The sequence below is a fragment of the Oryctolagus cuniculus genome, chromosome 16 (genome assembly GCF_964237555.1).
Source record: "Oryctolagus cuniculus chromosome 16, mOryCun1.1, whole genome shotgun sequence".
NCBI classification, from domain to species: domain Eukaryota; kingdom Metazoa; phylum Chordata; class Mammalia; order Lagomorpha; family Leporidae; genus Oryctolagus; species Oryctolagus cuniculus.
The window spans coordinates 39,508,765-39,528,281 of NC_091447.1; the positions used below are offsets into that span (position 1 = coordinate 39,508,765).

Here is a 19,517-nt window from a genome sequence, read left to right on the forward strand (position 1 = left end):
CCATTTCGTGGCTAGCTAATCTATAGATCAATATTTCCCATCTCTCAGACTTGGTTTCCTCATTTGAACTAAAAGGTAATAATGGTGGTAATCACCTCAGGAGAGTCTCAGGTATTTCATGCAAACTCCCCACAAGTATTAACTATTAGCATCTGAATACTTTCAATGGTATTAGTTGGGAAGAGCAGGAATCCTCTGGTTGACCACACTATTGTTTGTTTCTTGGTGATGTCAATAAAGTGTGCTTGGGAGCTGCGCTTTCTCTTTCAGTATGGAGACAGAAACATCTTGACATTTTTTCCATTGAGCAAGAGGAAAAGCTTGGGGTTTAATTTTTTTTTTTTTTTTTTTTTGACAGGCAGAGTGGACAGTGAGAGAGAGAGAGACAGAGAGAAAGGTCTTCCTTTGCCGTTGGTTCACCCTCCAATGGCCGCCGCGGCCGGCACACCACGCAGATCTGATGGCAGGAGCCAGGTGCTTCTCCTGGTCTCCCATGGGGTGCAGGGCCCAAGCACTTGGGCCATCCTCCACTGCACTCCCTGGCCACAGCAGAGAGCTGGCCTGGAAGAGGGGCAACCGAGACAGAATCCGGCGCCCTGACTGGGACTAGAACCCGGTGTGCTGGCGCCGCTAGACGGAGGATCAGCCTGTTGAGCCGCAGGGGTTTTAATTTCATGTTGGCAACTACTAATCAAAATTACTGCTTAATTACCCAATTCTCCAATTCACTTGTGCAAAAAAAAAAAAAAAAAAAAAAAGATGGTTCAGTACCTGGAGTGGCTGCATTTTCACTAAATTATTTGGAATTATATCTTTTTAGTTTTGCGAGTTATTTTTCGTCATTTGATATTACTGATTCTCAGAAGCTGCTGGGTGGGTGCTGATCCTGCAGAGGCATCTGTGTAAGGGAAGGGAGAAAACCAAGGCACAAATCAGCTTCAGTGCCCTAACCGATCTGGCCGCTGGTTAGATGTGCAAATACATTCCGCCAGAAAGGAAACAAAGCCAGTGTGCCTGGCTTGGCTTTCTCAGGGTGTATCTGTGTGCATGCATGTACTCAGTACTTGGCGATCACAGGAGAACTAGCAGGAACAACTGGACAGTGAAACATTGGGATTTGTATTTTCTCCCTTTATTCTCCAGAACCGTTGTGTTCATCACACTCTTGCATCCTTGGCTCCTTGATTTAACTTTAATTTGTTTCAACACCAGTGGCTGCTTTACCAATAGGCAGTCATTTGGATACTCATCCTGGTCTGTTTATGTCATCAAGTATGCACAGGACTGAACTGTGTTCATGTTTGCATTGTTTGGTAACACAACAAAATTTCTATTTTTTTATATTTAATAATTTTTGACATTTTGCCATATTCACTTCCTATGTAAATATTACACAGACACATCATTGCTCTTCAAAGTGGGGATATTAATATCACATACTGTGGGATTCATGACAAGGATCATAAAGTGAGGAAGGAAGGGTATATTATTACATAATATGCTGTCTTCACTGAAGACAGCATTATAACTATCAAAACAGCAGAATGTTTTGAAAATCTACCCATGTTGCTCTGTGTGCACACATCTAGTGTGTTGCTTCTAAATAAGGCACATTTACTATATTTTTAAAATGTAACAGAAAATGGAATTAAAATTATGAGTGTATTTTGGAGCAAAAAATGAAATCCATTAATAAATTTTTCATAATATGCATTTTCCACTTATTATGCAAAAATATTTTGCACCAGAAAGGTTTTTTACACCTCATTGAACTCCTACTGTTAATTCCGTTTTCCCATGAACTCTTTGAAGTACTTTTGAATGCCTTTCTCTCAGACTGCATGCAGCTCCCCTCCCCCCACTCTCACCACATCATACCTTGTGTGCACAAGACAGACTAAAGGTCTAGGAGAACACCTTCTGGACTCAGATCTGCACTCTGACATGGGATGCCGGCATTGCAAGTGGCAACTTGACCCACTGCACCACAGTGCCAGTGCCAGGCAGTATGGGTTGTGCTTCTTTGCTTCAAGAAGCCATTCCTCAGCTGGTGCTGTGGCATAGTGGGTCAAGCCACCACCTGCAGTGCTGGCATCCCATATGGGCACTGGTTTGAGTCCTGGCTGCTCCACTTCCAATCCAGCCCTCTGCTATGACCTGGAAAAGCAGTAAAAGGTGGCCCAAGGACTTGGGCCCCTGCATCCGCGTGGGAGACCCAGAAGAAGATCATGGCTCCTGGCTACAGATCGGGCCAACTCCGGCCATTTGGACCATTTGAGGAGTGAACCATCAGATGGAAGACCTCTTTATCTCTCTTTCTCTACCTCTGCCTCTCTATAACTCTGCCTTTTAAATAAATAAATAAATCTTTAAAAGAAGGAAAGGAGAAAATATGTCTTTACATTTTATTTTGTTGGCTTTATGCTTTTACCTTGCATCTCTTGGTCTTTAATTCCTTGGGAGTACATGTTTATGTGTGGTATAAAGTACATCATTACTTCATTTTCCCTATCTGATTAGTCAGCTTAGCCAGCATCATGAATTTTTTGCCATTGATTTGCGATGCTTCCACAACGATATAGCAAGTCACATGTACAGGCATCCATGTAAGCTTTCTGTTGTCACTGCTCTATTTGTTGTTGTGCAAGTACCACAATGGGCTTTTTTTTTTTTTTTTTTTTTTGACAGGCAGAGTGGACAGTGAGAGAGAGAGACAGAGAGAAAGGTCTTCCTTTGCTGTTGGTTCAACCACCAATGGCCGCTGCGGCCAGCACAGTACGCCGGCGCAGTGTGCTAATCCGAAGGCAGGAGCCAGGTGCTTCTCCTGGTCTCCCATGCGGGTGCAGGGCCCAAGGACTTGGGCCATCCTCCACTGCACTCCCAGGCCACAGCAGAGAGCTGGACTGGAAGAGGAGTGACCGGGACAGAATCCGGCGCCCCAACTGGGACTAGAACCCAGTGTGCCAGCGCCGCAGGTGGAGGATTAGCCTATTGAGCCACGGCGCCGGCCCCATAATGGGTTTTTAAAAAAGATTTTATTTATTTATTCGTTTGAAAGGCAGTATGACAGAGAAAGGGAGAGGCAGAGAGAAAGAGATCTTCTATCTACTGGTCCACTTCCCAAATGCCTGCAACAGTCAGAGGGGGAGGCCAGGCCAATGCAGGGGCTAGGAACTCCATCATGGTCTCCCACATGGGTGACAGGGGCTCAGGTGCTTGGGCCATCATCTGTGCTGCTTTCCCATGCACATTAGCAGGGACTGAATCAGAAGCGGAGCAGCCAGGACACGAAGCAGCGCCCCCATATTGGATGCCAGGACACAAGCAGTGACTTAATCTGCTGCACCACAACACTGGCCCCAGTGTTGTTTGTATTACTAAGCATTGGTGGTGTGGCTTTTTTGTTTTAAGATTTATTTTATTTAATTTCAAAGGCAGAGTGAGAGAGAGAGAGAATATCTTCCATCTGCTGGTTCACTCTCCAAATGGCTGAAATGGCCAGAGCTGGGCTGATCCGAAGCCAGGAGCCAGGAGCTTCTTCCAGGTCTCCCACACGTGTGCAGAGGCCCAAGGACTTGGGCCATCTTTTATTGCTTTCCAGGCCATAGCAGAGAGCTGGATTGGAAGAGGAGCAGCAGGGACTCGAACTGGTGCCCATATGGGATGCCAGCACTTCAGGTGACGGCTTTCCCCACTATGCCGCAGTGCCGGCCTCCATAATAGTTTTTTAAAAACATAGTTTCTAGCAGGTTATTTTTCCACAGCTATTTGAGTAATATGGACTTTTTGTCTTTCAGTCCATTAATATGTAAACTTTGTTATGTTAAACCACTTTTGCATTCCCAAGATAAAACTTGCTTGATCATCATATTGTTTTTTAAAAACACAGTGGTCCCAATTTAATGATGATTAGACTTGGAATATTTTGGACTTTATGATGGTACAAAAGTGACTTGTATTCCACAGAAACCTTCCTTCAAAATTTGAATTTGGCTCTTTCCTGGGCTAGTGATGCAGGGTGTTCTGTCAGGGTGGGCTGGGGCAGCCCTCACTGGCCCAGTCAGCCAGGGAAACAGCTGGCTGTCTACAGTGTGTTCTGTCGCTAAGCTGGGTTGTTCAGTAGGTTGGGTGTGTGAAAAGCACAGTGTTTTCAACTTACGATAGATCAATTGGGACTACCCATTGTAAGTCTAGGAGCATCTGTGTCCATTAGCTGACGTCTTTATTTAGAATATCTCATCTGTGTTCATCAGTGAAGTGCACTTATTTTTTTTTTCTTGCTCTGTTTTCCTTTGGGTTGAAAATCAAGATTTTACTGGCTTTACAGAATTACTTGGGCAGCTTTGCCTCTTTTTCTATTTTCTGGAATAACTCATATAAAGTTTAACAGTTCTTTAAGAATTTGTTGAAATTCAACGATAAAACTGTAAAAATACTTTGATGACCATAAAAAATTTAATTGTATGAGTCTATTAAACTTTTCTATTTCTTCTTGTGCCAGTTATACCTTTTGTGCTTTTTTCTCAAAATTTATATATTTTACCTAGGTTTCCTTCTTTCTTTCTTTTACTTCATATCTGCTAGTCCCCTCCTTTTCCTGTGCATTCATTCTCATAGCCCTTTTCTAGCTTCCTCAGTTAGAGTCTAAGCTCATCTGTGTACAGATGCGTGCATTGAAATCGGTTAAATTTCTGTGAGCTTCCACATGTGCTCGCCCTCCAGTCTCTCAGCTGATGGCTTCGTGGGCTGGCAGGGCAGTGGAGTCTGTCTGGTTGAAGAGCAGGTGGGGTGCAGGATCAGCTGGCATAGCTCACCGGGGAACCAGCCACCGGCAGTAGCTCATACCTGGCAATGGCAGGGAAATTCACAGTTAGGCCTTTTGAGGTCCTTCTGTTCCAATGTCAAGGCAACACGTAGTACTGAATCTTAGGTTCAAGCGTCACACTGCAAGCTATACCCTAGAAATGTTGGTATGTATTGCTTTCTTGTCTATTTTCTTTTTAGAGTCTAACTGGAGAATTATTCAGCAATATACAAGGAGGTCTTCCAAAGGTTCAGGGAAATGAATATTATGCAAAAAAAAAAAAAAAAGAAAAACAAAAAACCGAGGCATGGATCTCAATTTTCTTTGCACCAAAATAAATTGATCCTTTAACTCTATTTTTCACAATGTTTTTCATATCCCTTCGTGTGTGTGTATGTGTGTGTGTTAGAGAGAGGGCTTGGTTTCCACTCACAGGATTTATTTATTTGTTTGTTTGTTTTTGTTTGAGAGGCAGAGAAGTAAAGAGACAGAGAACCCCCATCTACTGCTCTACTCCCCAAATGCCTGCAACAGCTGGGGCCTGGCCAAGGCTGACGCCAGGAGACAAGAAATCAATTTAGGTCTCCTACACGGCTGACAAGAAGCCAACCCCCGGAAAAGTCAGCCCTGCCTCTCACGGGCCGCACGAGCAGGAAGCTAGAGTCAGAGGCAGGAGGCAGGCATCCAGCCCAGCCCCTCTCCAGTGTGCAATGCCAGAGTCCTAACCAGCATCTCCACTGCTCAGCCAGGCGCCTGGTCCTCTGCACCAGTTTGTAAGTTATTCTTTTTTGTTTTTTAACACCTAAATTTATAGTCTGTGAAATATTAAATTTTTGAACATTGTGGAGAAATTCTGTGTGTTTCATTTGTGCTTTAAAACAATACACATTTTTTGAAGAGTATAAACTTCTATACATATTAGTCTAAGTTTATTGTGTTATTTAAGTCTTTTTAAATCATTCCTTATTTCTGGCTCTTGGTTTGTCAATTACTGAGTCATCTTAGAAACTTGAGCTCACTCATCTTATTTGCAATGGTTTCATATTTGCCTGAGGAATCTTATTCTAATATTTTATTTTCATTTTTTAAAAAGATTTTGAAGGGGCTGGTGCTGTGGCATAGAAGTTAAGCCTGTGCCTGCAGTGCCAGCATCCCATATGGGCACCGGTTCAAGTCCTGGGTGCTCCACTTTTGATCCAGTTCCCTACTAATGCACCTGGGAAGGTAGTGGAGGATGGCCCAAGTACCTGGCCCCTGCACTCATGTGGGAGACTTGGAAGGAGCTCCTGTCTTCAACCTGGCCTACCCCCAGCCATTGCGTCCATTTGAGAAGTGAACCAACAGATAGAAGCATGCTCTCTCTCTTTCTCTCTCTCTTTCTATCTCTGCCTTTCAACTAAATAAATAAATGTTTTTAAACACTATATCTTCTTAAAACATATTGCTCAATTTTATTCTGTTATCCAATCTGGACACAGGTCTTTTGATTGGTGACTATCTACTACCATTATTATTTCTACTAGGACTTATTTCTACTATATGATTTTGTGTATTGTGTTTTTCCCCCCATCGCCCATACTGATTCAGGTGTCTGGAGTATGTCCTGCACATGTTCATTCTACCTTTTACTGTCATCTTCCCTGCTGTCATCAACCTTTTGTGCATCTTGCCTGACAGCATTTGGCCTCACCTGCACCTTATAGTGCTTCTTGCCTTCTGTCCCAAGGCTGATTCAGCAGCACGGCCTGTGTAGCTTATTCATGAGCAGACTACAAGCTTGAGTTTTCATCCCATGGAGAAATGTCTTCTTCCAACCCTTGAAAAGACAACTGTGAGAAACATTTTCCATGTGTCAGTTTTCCTTCCCTTCTTCTTCTTTTTTTTTTTTTTTTTGTTTTAAGATTTATTTATTTAAAAGATGGGGAGGGTATAATCTTCCATCTACTAAATCACTCCCCAAAAGCCCCCCACAGCCAGTGCTGGGTCAGTCCAAAGCAAGGAGACAAGAACTCCATCCAGGTCTCCCACATGGGTAGCAGGAACCCAGTCACTTGAGCCATCATTTGCTGCCTCTCAGGCGGATCAGCTGGAAGCTGGATCAGAAGTGGAGAAGCAGATGCTTGACCCAGCACTGTGATTTGGAATGCAGGCATCCCCCGCTGCACCGCAACACCCGCCACTCCCTCGTATTTTTCCGTTCCCTCTTCTACTCACTCTGTCCCTGACTTCTGCTCACTGGGACCACTTCCCAAAATAAACTACCTACATGCTTCAGATTGTGCTTTCTTGGGGATAACCAGGGTAAGATTCATTTCTTCCTTAAAAATGCAGACATTGTCTTTAGCTTCTTCGGAAGATATATGTTATATAATTTTATCTTTCATTGATACTTACTGATGCTTTTATTATCAGGTTCATATACTGATTAGTACCTATAACTGCCACTCTTTTTCCTTCGCAAAACAAAGGATCTGGCCACTTTGTACCATATAGAATTTTAGTTTGGAATTGTACTAATTAGATCAATGAAGGTATTTCCAAAATTTCATGAAAACTGGAAGTAAAAAATGAGTTTATTTGGGTATGAAAGTTTTGAAATCCGTGCATACAAGGGGGTCTTCAATAAGTTGGTGAAAATGCATATTATGAAAAAGCTATGCAGGGATTTCAAAAATTTTGCACCAAGCTACTCTTTTAATTCTACTTTTTCACAGTCTTTTTGACAAATCCTTCTATCTTATTTCTCTTCTCGATTCTTGCACTTTAATATGAACTCAAAATTACTCCCAGTGCACCTCAGAGCATCCTCTGGGATCTAACTCTCTTCCTAGTGGAAATATTTGTCCAAGGGTATAGTGTAAGAGAGTCTTACAGTATACGTTTTTTAGCTTTACTTTACAGAGAGTATCAGAAAAGCCTAAACTCAAAAATATTTTCCTTTAACACTGGTGTTGACCAGGAACACAAACACTACTCTTTTATCTTCTGCTAGGATTATTGTTGAAAATGTGATTATAAAGCTAACACAGAATCATACTCTGTGCAAAGGGGTATTCTAATCAGTTACATACAGTAACTCATTTGATGCCCATGATGGCAATTTCTGCTCCTATGTAGTCATCACCCCTCCCATTTTGAAATTTATAGACTTGTTCTTGTTACTGGTCTTAAATGTTAGTGTATTGTGTCTATTTTTCATCTATTCTGTTTACCAGTCCATGAGTCATTTTAATTCAGGGTCTACTATATTTCTTTAATCTGAAAAATTATTTTTTTAAGATTTATTTATTTATTTGAAAATCGGAATTACAGAGAGAAAGAGAGGGAGAGAGAGAGAGAATTGATCTTCCATCCTCTGGTTCACTACCCAAGTGGCCGCAACGGCTAGGGTTGAGCCAGGCTGAAGCCAGGAGTGAGGAGCTAGGCCATCCTCTGCTGCTTCCCCAGGCACATTAGTAGGGAGCTGGATTGAAGGTGGAGCAGCCAGGACTTGAACTGGCGCCCATATGGGATTCCAGTGCTGCTGATGGTAACTAAACCTGCTGTGCCACAGCCCCCGCCCTGAAAAGTTCTTATTTATTGTTCCCTCAAATATTTCCTTTTCTCCACCCATTTATTCCCCCTTCCAAGGCCTCCTATGACACAGATCTCAACTTTCTTTTTTTTTTTTCAACTTGTGCCTTCTGTGTCTCTTAACTTTTCTTCTATATTTTCCAGCCCACTATTTCCTAAGCAAGTTGGCTACCTGACCATATGATTCACTAATTCATCTTCAGATACACTAAGTACTTTATTTCAGCTCTTGTATTTTGATGCTTAGTTCTGTCACTGACTTATTCTTATAGTGATTTGTGCCTCCTGTGTGTTCTAATAATCTCTCTTACTTCCTTGAGGGTTTTTATTTATGCGTCTAATTTTTTTTCTGTCTGGTACATTAATTGAGCTTCATCTAGTACAGATTGTTCAGTTTATTTTCTTTCATAGTGTTTGTACCTTAAACACTGCTTCCTTGGCTGGTAATGTTCCCAGGCTGAAGCAGCGAAAGCCTTAGCACTCTCTGTACCCACAATGGGGCACTGGGCACTGGGCAGGTCATGCCCCTCCAGGACGAGTGTCTCTGGTGTCCTAATTAATCTTCTGAACTCATTCTGCTTGTTGGACAGCTTGCTTTGAAATCTTCCTCCAGCTTGGCCTATGGACCTACCCTTTGTCCAGACCTGCCTCTCTGCCTTGCAATCCATGGTAAGCAGAAGCAGAGAGGGAAGGCAGATTCTTAACCCCAGCTGGAGAGTTCTTCCCTCTGCAGAGTCTGACCAGAGCGTGGGACAGCTGGTCCTCTGCTCTGGACTGCTGTGACCCCACATGGGAGTCAACACCCTCTGATACCCCAAGAGCATCTCACTGTTTCCCCAGCAGGTTCTTTGATTCCTCCACCTTTATTTCTCCCTTTCTGCGGGGGAAAGTCAGCACCAAGAGCTAGTTTACTTTCTTGAGAAGGCTGATCAACCACTTTCTAAGGACTCCTAACTGTATCCCAGACCTCATGTATAAAGTATGATTAAGAAAACAAGTCTGCCCAGAAGTATGATTTTAGTTCTGCAATGATGGAAGAGGGCACTTCTTAGCCTGGGGTGGCAGTTTTCTGCTGAGGCACTCAGCTTTTAGAGAGAACACAGCCAGGGACAGACACACTGGCTAAGAAACAGAACGCCCCCATCAGAGTCCCAGCTACTCAACTTCTGACCAAGCTTCCTGCCAATGTGCTCCCTTGGTGATAGGAAAATTGCTGGAGTCCCTACCATGCACATCAGAGACCTGGGCTGGGTTCCTGGCTCCTGGCTTTGGCCTGGCCTGGTCCTGGCTGTTGCAAGCATTTGGGAAGTGAACCAGCTAATTGAAGTGCTCTCTCTCTCGCTTTCTCTCTTGTTCTGCTTTTCCAATAAAAACAAAGGAAGGACAAAAGAAGGAAGGAAGAAAACAAGGAAACAGCTAGGACAAAGCAACGTGATGGGACTCAACAGATTCATATACTTCAGCCATATTTGTTGGCCTCCAGTAACCCGTAGAAATGTTTCCATTCATTCCCTTCTTGGCCTCTCCACCACCCCCGCCTCGCCCCCACAGCCCCTGCTCCCTTCATCTCCTACTCTATTCCTGACTGTTTCCACCTCTCTCTTTTCTTCTTCCCTCCCTCTGTCTGTTTGTAAAATAATCAGAGGCTGTTTGCCCATAGCAATGTGAATGCACACAGTGGGGTGCAGTTGAAAGCGGATTTGCGACAGGAAGTTTGGTGGAAGGGCAGAGATTATGTCTAGACAAGGATGATGGATTTGACTCCAAAATTAAAATATTACAATGCAATTTTTCTAACAACAAAAGGTGAATCTGTTAAGCAAAGCACAACTCGGTTCTTTCATCTTCTGATTATGATGCCCCCCTCTGACCTCTACTACGAATGTGCAAGAAGCCAGCCAGATAATTGAGTCAAGACAGCTGGATTAGTCACTCCAAATTACCTATCGTCTACAGGAGAGAGAAAAAATACCAGAAACCTACAGTCAATCTTTGTTTGCTCCCAAAATGAAAATGTGCAGGGAACTATTCAGAAAATGTTATTTTATTTGCATTCTGGATTTATGTAAATCCACAAGAATAACTGTTCTTCAATGACATCATCCTCCCGCCTTTGTAAGTAGATAATTAACTGACAAGTACACTTTCCAAAAGAAGGATTTCACCAAATAAGGGGTTTTGTGGATGCAAATGCACAAAGTGGCAGATACAGCACTTGGAAAACTAAATTTATCCCCAAACGGGAATGAATATACCGAAGTAACTGCTTCTTAGGAATAACAATGTTATTCATTACTTCAGATTTTCTTGTACTGATATTCCCAATATATTCAATAAAGAAAAGTGCTCTTCAAGCTCTGGTCCTACTTCTGTAAATTTGAAGTGGGGAAGGAGAGAGAACAACAGTCTTAGCTTCTGATCCGACCCCCGCCTGGTCTCACACTTCATTCTGCCCCTGTCTCTGCCTCTTCCACATCAGGGGCACCATAGAATCCTCCATCTCTGACTCTCAATGCAGATCTCCCTGGGCTTCAAAATGCACCAAGCAGCAGGGGCAGCTCCAGGAAGCAGACAGCAGATCAAGACAGAATAAATGCTAGGGACTGTTTATGCCAACGGGAGCAATTTTTCCTAAAATTACACATAACTAGAGTCCCAAGCTTTATGAGCAGTTTGGCAATAAAAATGTATTGATTTGTCTTTCCCTTGTATCATTGCATGTACCAGTGTCTCTCCTTTCTTGACAAAACAGCCATCCTTCAAATTTAGTCACCCCACTGCCCTTCTGGCTTTCATTTTCATTTGCTTGCATCCTCATTTCTAAACTCCAACTGGTCCACTTACATCACTTTATTCTGCACATAAACTTTTTGTGTTCTCTCTCCTTCTTCTACACACCCCTGTGCACGCACACACACACACACACACAGTCACTAAAGATTCCTCTGCTATAGAATCTAATGACAGTGAATATATCCTCTTTTGCATTGACCTATCTAATATTTGATGCTATGGAATATCCCCCATACATACTTCCTGAAATGATACCTGCTGTGTGGTTGCAGTTAATTATATGCAAGACAATAGTAACCATTTTGCATGCATTAATCTTGGCATATTTCAAATGACCACAAAATGTGGGAACCACAATTATCATCATTAAAATACCAAGTAGTAGGGTCTAAAGGGGCTAAGTATTTGTTCAGGGATCCCAGTAGGAGAGGAGGGAGTCAGCCCTAGGTCACGTTGCTGCCAAGCCCTTGCTCTGCCCAAAGAACAACTCTGCTCCACACCATACGTTTTGCCCCTTCATGTCTGTGAAGGTTATATCTGTGACCTCGTTTGCCCGGCATCCTCCTCTCCGATCCCCTTGATTATGGGCATTTTCTGTCTCCATCCTTGACCCGGGACCCCTCTTCCTCACACCCACCCCTGGCTTCAAGCTTTCTCTAGAGTCATATTAGTCAGCTCAGGCTGCTGTAACAACCTGCCTTAGACTGGGTGGCTCAAACAACAGAAATTCATTTGCTCACTGCTCTGGAGGTCAGAAGTATGAAAGCAGAGTGCCAGCAGGGTCAAGGCTGACTGCTCTCCGGCCTGCAGATGGTCACCTTCTTGCCATGTGCTCACATGGCCTTCCCTTTCATATGTGTATATGAAGAGAGAGAGAGAGAGAGAGAGATATCTGGTGTCCCTTCCTCCTCTTGTAAACCCACTAACGCTATTGCGTTAGGATACCATGTTCTGACCTCACTGACCCTCTATCTCCAATGGCAGCCGGGGTGGGGCCAGGGCTTCCACGTATGAATTGTGGGGAATAGAATTCAGTCCATAGCAAGTCATGACTTTCTGTCCTGCCTTCTCTCCTCCACTTCAAGCTCTTTTTCCTTTTCTCTAACTTCCTGCTATACCTTTCCCCTTGAGTATTCCTCTGTCTCTTCAAATTCAACAAATCCAAAATCCAGCCTCATTTTCTCTGTCATAAGATTGTCAGCCCTCTTACCTCACTTCAAGGGTAACAATTTGGAGTAATTTTTGAGCTTTCTCTCTTTTAACTCTGGTATCTGTTAACACCAAAGAATGATTAATTTCTCCTTCAAAGTACACCTCAAAATCATTCCCTCCCTTCTTTCCATACCATTACCACCTCCTTGTGTACCATATAGGTTACTGTTGCTGTATAACAAAAGATTCCAAAACTCAGTCTTAACACAATCATTTCTTATTTATCATGTGCTTGTGGACTGGCTAAGCGTTAGCTCAGCAAGGCGGGCTTAGCTGGGGCTCAGCTCTTCCCAGCTCTCTCCCCACAGGACAGCCATGACATGCTTCTCTCTTGCTTCTCAGGTTTTTGTTCACATTACCCCCCGTGACATTGTAAAGCATGTCACATGGCCAAGTCCAGAGCCAAAAGGTGGAAGGCATGGGTGAGAAAAGCAGTAAATATTTGGAGTAGTGATTTAGTCTACCACATCCTCTTCTTCATGAGTGATTCCTCAGCGGCCTGTCAATGGCTCTTGTGTACTCTACTGTCATCCTTGTCCAGTGTTTGCTGTGTGTACTTCCTAAACTAATCTTTAAACACCACTTTTACCATGTCAGTAATCTTCTCTAAAATCATGGATGCATCACTATTTGCAGCTATAACTATGTCTAATTTCTTTTTCCTTTTCTTTAAAATCTTTCATAATTTCATCATTCTCTATTTCCTCAACATACAATCTTACATTCTAATCAAGCCAGACTCTTCAATGGTTCATGAATGTCTAATCTATTCCTATCTTGGTATTTTTAAGGTTTATTTATTATTTATTCAAAAGACAGAGTGACAGAGATGTTCCATCTGCTCATTTCCTCCTGACATGGCCACAACCACCAGGCAGGGCTGAGCCAGGCCAAAGCCAGGAGCCAAGAACCCCATCTTGGTCTAATACATGACGCGGGCTCTGGACGGGAAGCATAGCATCTAGGACGTGAACTAGCACTCTGGTATGCAATGCTAGTCACAAGCCAGTGGCTTAACCTGGTGCACCAGGACACCAGCCCCAGTGTTAGTGTCTGTGTTCATATGGTTCCTCTCACCCCAAATGCTTCCTTCTCTCCCCATTGCTACTTATACCTCTTCCACAAAATTTCTCCAGGTAATTTTCCCTAACTCATCTCCCTTTTACACTATTAAATCAATTTATGACTTCTCACACAGGAATATTTATTGCTTATCATTTTTTATTAATTTTCATTTAGTATTTTCTAGGTGCCAGGACTGTACAAAATGCTAGTGCTAACATAATGAAAAGAGCCCCGTTTATGATCAGCTACTGGTTGACAATCTCTTGGGGAACACTGTGGTATGATAGGGCTGCATGGGGTGAACACAGGGGACACAGAATGGGATCTGATCCTATCTTAGGAGACCATGGAAAGATATTTGAAGAATAAGTCATCTGTGGCCAATTCTGTGTAATGAGCGAGCATTGTTCAGGTGAAAACGGATTAATGGAAAGCATCCAGGATAAAAAAAAAAAAAAAAAGCTAAGGCAAGAAAGAAGGTATGGCATGTTTGGAAAGCTGCCCATAATTCAGTTTGGCTCAAAATGAGAGGGAGAAGGAGAGGGAGAGGGAGAGGGAGAGGGAGAGGAGGGAGAGGGAGAGGGAGAGGAGGGAGAGGGAGAGGGAGAGGGAGAGAGGGAGAGAGGGAGAGAGGGAGAGAGGGAGAGAGGGAGAGAGGGAGAGAGGGAGAGAGGGAGAGAGGGAGAGAGGGAGAGGGAGAGGGAGAAAGGGAGAGGGAGAGGGAGGTGAGTGTACATCAAATTAAGGCAACACAGCCAAGGAGAGTTTTCACAGATATTTGGAAGTGGATTTAACAGGACTGGGCTATTAAGTGAAGTAAGGGTACGAGAGAGCAAGGTATGAAGTCACGCCTAGGTTTCTGGGATAAGGCAAAGCCTATAGCAGTGCTACTGCTTTAGGGACGGTGAGAGGAAGAGAAGTGAAGAGAAGGGCAGGACAGGATGAGCAGGTAGATAGATGATGATGGCAAGGATGGGGCCACACGTTGATGCTAATGTAAGAATGATACTTATTTCAGGCATCACCAAGCAGGTGAGAAGGATCTTCCAGCATGCCAGAAATCCCACTACATAGGCGGCCACCTATTCTGCCCATGAATGGGGCGGGGGGGGGGGGGGTTCAAAAGTTCAAACAAAACGGGTCTGGAAGCTGTGCTAGGGTCCAGTGTTGTCTGAGATCCAGACCAGCCCTGCTGTGGTAACCACAGGGAAGGCACAAAGCTGCTGAAGCTAAGACTGAGTCTCTGTGAGTTCTCGCCGGACTGCATCTCGAACAATGATACTGGCAGCAGTTCCTCATTCCACCACAGCCTTGGTGTCGCAGTGTGTCAGAGATGCGGCTCATTCCTTTTCCTCTGACAACGCCAAACTAACAGTGCTTCAGTAAGCAACAAATAAAAGAATTAAGCCCCAAACAAGTCAATTTTGCACTTAAAAATGTATAATCCTTTTGAGGAAACTGAAATTCACATTGATTCTTTTATACCTTGAGAATTAAAATTTCATTTCTTGGAAGAATGATCAAAATAGATACTGGATCTTTAAAATAAAAGCAGACTTGGGATTTTTAATATTAATATCTGTGAAACTGGAAGATTAGCCCCCAAAAAATAGTGCTCATAGGAATGGCAGCTACACCCTAAAGGGACAGCGCTGCATTCAGCAGTACAAAAGGCCATTAGGTCCCCTACTGCCCACTTCCTCCCCAGCTCCAGTAGGATTCCTCTCTGGCATGTTCACAGGGACTCTGTTCAGTCTAGTTTTAAAGGTCTTAAGCTTGGAGTCTTTAATCACCTCCTTTAGAAGACTTTTCCCCTACTATCATAGGAAGTATGTCCTTGAGGGAAATTCACTGACACTTAGCCCATATTTAACTTGTTATGATTTCCTATTACCCTAATTAATACCTTTCTCTGAGCCTTTCCTTGTGACTCATGCGACACACATCACCCTTCCTCTGCAGTGTGTGTGCCACTCAGAACTCTTGCATGTGGACAGTTACCTTGTGTCTCCAGTCGGTCTTAACAGTGAGGAAATGTCGAAGCCTGCAGTACTAATAAATCAACTCCCGGTCTAATTAGAGGCTTAACTCTGTGAAGAGAAGATGTAACCCATTTGTTAATAATATCACTTAGGTCTCTGAAAGCATTCTTGCCTAAAAGAACTGAGTCAAATTAGGAACTAGCCTTAAACAAAATGTCAAAATAATGGCCTGCAAGGACGCTGAGCCCAGTTCCTTCGCCGCGAGTGTGCAGCTGAGGATGCTGTCTGTGGCTTTGTGCCATTTATTCCAGAAGCAAACTGACTCTCAGTTTCTCCAAAGTTTATTAAAATGCTTATTTGGTTAACATCACAAATGTGCTAGGTGCTTGCTTTTAATTACCCACATAATACTCATTTTATAGATGATTACATCAAGGCTAAGTTCAGTAACATGCCCAGCACCACACAGAGCCTAAACCTCTCTGCCATACATGCAGTCTTAGAAAAATATATGCTGCTTATTTTCTATTGCACCAGAAGCTGCAGAATGAGCACGCGAATGCATAGGAGAAGATTTACAGAGTTCACATGCTGCACCTGGCAGTAGCTGGTGTCTTCCTGTTTAGCCTACTGCACATTGACCTTTTCTATGTTTTAATGCATGTGGTCCTACCACGACCACCTCACTAAGTATTCCATTGATGTGCCACCCAGGACAAGAGAAGATAAATGAAGATCAGTAGGAATTGATTGCTCTGAGGTCTATACCCATTGCCACTTCTGGGCTCAGCCTTTTCTGGGCTCACAGAAAGGGAGAATGCATCCACTTCTTTATACAGGGCAGAAGAGAATAATTCCTGTCTACTCACCCCACACAGGACAAAACCCTGAGCTTCAGAGAACTCTCCCTCCTGCTTCTCTCACTCCCAGCAGAGTAGACATTTGTTGCTCTCAAACCTCCTCCCATTAACGCAAGGAGAAAAGAAGCGCTCTTCTCTTGGAACTCACTCTGGGTCTGGGGAAGGGCTGGGAATCAGGTGTCGGGGTGCACAACTCTCACGCATTAAGCTGTGTGCTCCATGACAAGGTGGGCAGGGATCTGAGCAGGCCTAACCTGGGAAAATCAGTCTTTGCCTAGGTACCAGTAACCAGATGGGCTGTAGGTTTTGTCCCAATTTGGCTAAATTTTTTTCTTATCAAATAATCCCCCAAAAGGATTCACATGAAAAAAAATCATAGGGCCGGTGCTGTGGCACAGTGGGTTAACGCCCTGGCCTGAAGTGCTGGCATCCCATATGGACGCCGGTTCGAGTCCCAGCTATTCCTCTTTCTATCCAGCTCTCTGCTATGGCCTGGGAAAGCAGTAGAAGATGGCCCAAGTCCTTGGGTCCCTGCACCCGTGTGGGAAACCTGGAAGAAGCTCCTGGTTCCTGACTTTGGATCGGCGCAGCTCCAGCCGTTGTGGCCAATTGGAGAGTGAACCATCGGATGAAAGATCTCTCTCTCTCTCTCTCCCTCCCTCCCTCCCTCCTCTGTGTAACTCTGACTTTCAAATAAATAAATAAACCTTCAAAAAATCATTTGATGAGTCATTTGATATCCAAGTATAAATACATTAACCATAGAAATAGTGGAATTGTATCATATAGGATCTAGGGCAAGAAGTATGTACAAAGTTGACCATTTAAATACCTTCAGGGCACCAACTTTGGCGACAAACAGTTTATAGACTTTCCCTCCATCTTGGGCCATATTTCAGCTTCCTAAAGGGGAAAGGAAGAAATGTCCATGGTTTCATCTCAACTTTGCTCAGTTAAGAGAAGGACAGGTAAAGCTGTGATTTCTCCATCCCTCTCTCTCAGTGTATTTATTTTTGTCCTGAGTAGGTGTTACTGCTTTATTGCAAGCTAAATGCACATACGGTGCAACTCCCTTACATAGGATATATATTCACACTACTGTTGATCACCACAGCACCACACTGGGATAACCCCAACAACAGAACAATGTTAACGCTCGAACACATTGTGTTGACTCAAGTGCTAACACCTCATTTTCTCTTTACTATTCTTAAGGTAGAGAAAACCATAAGCAGAACCTGGGAGATCTAGAATTGAGACTTAAAGAGCTCCTGGAAATTGTGGCTGCCTCTTCACCATGGTACTGATAGTCCATTGACATCTGGGTAGATGCAGAAACTGTGTCAGTCTACTCCCAAAAGATCCCCATCACATTGATTTGAAACTGTTTTACATCTGTTGACATGTACATGATCAGTTCAAATTGATGGTCAGGTGATTTTTTTAAAATAAGATTTATTTGAAAGGCAGAGTTACAGAGGGGGAAAGAGAGAGAGAGAGAGAGAGAGGGAGAGAGAGGGAGAGAGAGAGAATCTTTGATCCACTACTTCACTCCTTAAATGGCCACAATAACTGGAGCTGGGCCAGGTTGAAGCCAGGAGCCTGGAATTCCAGCTGGGTCTCCCAAGTAGGTTCATGGGGCATAAGGACTTGAGCCACCTTCTGCTACTTTTCCAGGAGCATTATCAGGGATCTGAATAGGAGTGGAACACCCAGGTCTCAGACCAGGGCCTATATGGGATGCTGGCATTAAAGGTAGTGGCTTATCCACTTGCACCACAACCCTGGCCCTGAATAAATAATCAGTTTTTTTAAAAAAAATTATTTATTTATTTGAAAGTCAGCATTACACAGAGGACAGGCAGAGAGAGAGAGAGAGGGGTCTTCCATCCGATGGTTCACTCCCCAGATGGCCGCAACGGCTGGAGCTGTGCCGATCCGAAGCCAGGAGCCAGGAGCTTCTTCCTGGTCTCCCATGTGGGTGCAGGGGCCCAAGGACTTGGTCCATCTTCTACTGCTTTCCTGGGCCATAGCAGAGAGCGGGACAGGAAGCAGAGCAGCCTGGTCTTGAACTGGTGCCCATATGGGATGCCGGCACTTCCAGGCCAGCGCATTAACCCACTGTGCCACAGCGCCGGCCCCAAAGTAATCAGTTTTAATACAAACATGTGCTTTTAACTCCCAATTCTGAAGTTTTTATAAACATGAAAAGTTGGGAAAGGGGAATGAGGAAGACAAATCAGGGAAAGAAATGGAACTAGGATTTAATGAATGTCTCACATGTATTTGGGAAGCTTCATAGAGATACTCTACATATTTTTTACCTAGAAGGTTTGTATTATTACCTATTTTATATACTCCAAAAAGTTTTGTGGAAAAGGCCATACAGATAGAAACAGGCTAAGTTCAGAATCAAACACAAGTGTCTACGGCTCCAATGCCTGGCCTCTATCCATTGAATATAAAGAAAGGAAAATTTACTTTACATCCTCATAGGCATGTTGAGAAAAAAAAAAGAACCAAAGAGAGATTGCAACATGTTTTGCAAAGTAAAATATGCTAATGAAGAACTGACAGTATCAACATGTTCCACAGGAACTGTATATATGATGAACTTTCAGAGGCTCTAAACCAGTTTTCCTGTTGTGTAATTCCTCCTCTTTGTTGCTCTCCTAAATGTGCAATGTCAACTCTAGTGCATTTTAACCTGTGTAGTTAATAGCTAGTTCTAACTGCTACTGGGGAAAATGTTTTAAATTAAATGTAAAAGTTTTTAATTAAGGGAGCATTTTTTAAAAAGGATTTATTTATTTGTTTGAAAGGCAGAATGATAAAGAGAGATCTTCCATCCACTAGTTCACTCCTCAAATGATCACAACAGCCAGGGCTGGGCCACGCTGAGGCCAGGAGCCCAGAACTCCATCTGGGTCTACCACATGAATGACAGGGACCCAAGTACTCAGGCCATCATCTGCTGCCTTCCTAGGTGCACTAGCAGGAAGTTGGATTGGAAGAAAAGCAACCAGGGCTCAAATCAGCATTCTGAGATATGGGATGCAGGTTTAATCTGCTGTGCCACAATGGCCAGTCCCAATTAGTGATTAATATTGACATTAGTATTAATAATAATAATTAATAAGGAATCATGCTGTATAATTCAATAAAATTTCAAAAGATCATATAACCTGACCCAAATGACTTCAGTCAAGTGCCCAAGGTCAACATCAA

The 19,517-nt window shown here is 43.4% G+C and overlaps 1 long non-coding RNA gene across 3 annotated transcripts in view; it reads right to left on the minus strand.

Moving 5' to 3' along the window:
* Positions 1 to 813: 813 nt before the first annotated feature.
* Positions 814 to 19,517, minus strand: part of LOC103349505 (uncharacterized) — a 35,994-nt gene continuing 17,290 nt past the window's right edge. The window contains exons 3-6 of one of the 3 annotated variants that reach the window (XR_001794060.3): positions 17,122 to 17,192; positions 15,449 to 15,537; positions 6,495 to 6,633; positions 4,204 to 4,845 (exon numbers count right to left, since the gene is read on the minus strand). This is a non-coding gene — a long non-coding RNA (uncharacterized lncRNA). Of the gene's footprint in view, positions 899 to 4,203; positions 4,846 to 6,494; positions 6,634 to 15,448; positions 15,538 to 17,121; positions 17,193 to 19,517 lie in introns of those variants that run through there. The other 2 variants (XR_011383202.1, XR_001794059.3) reach the window with 2 other exon arrangements.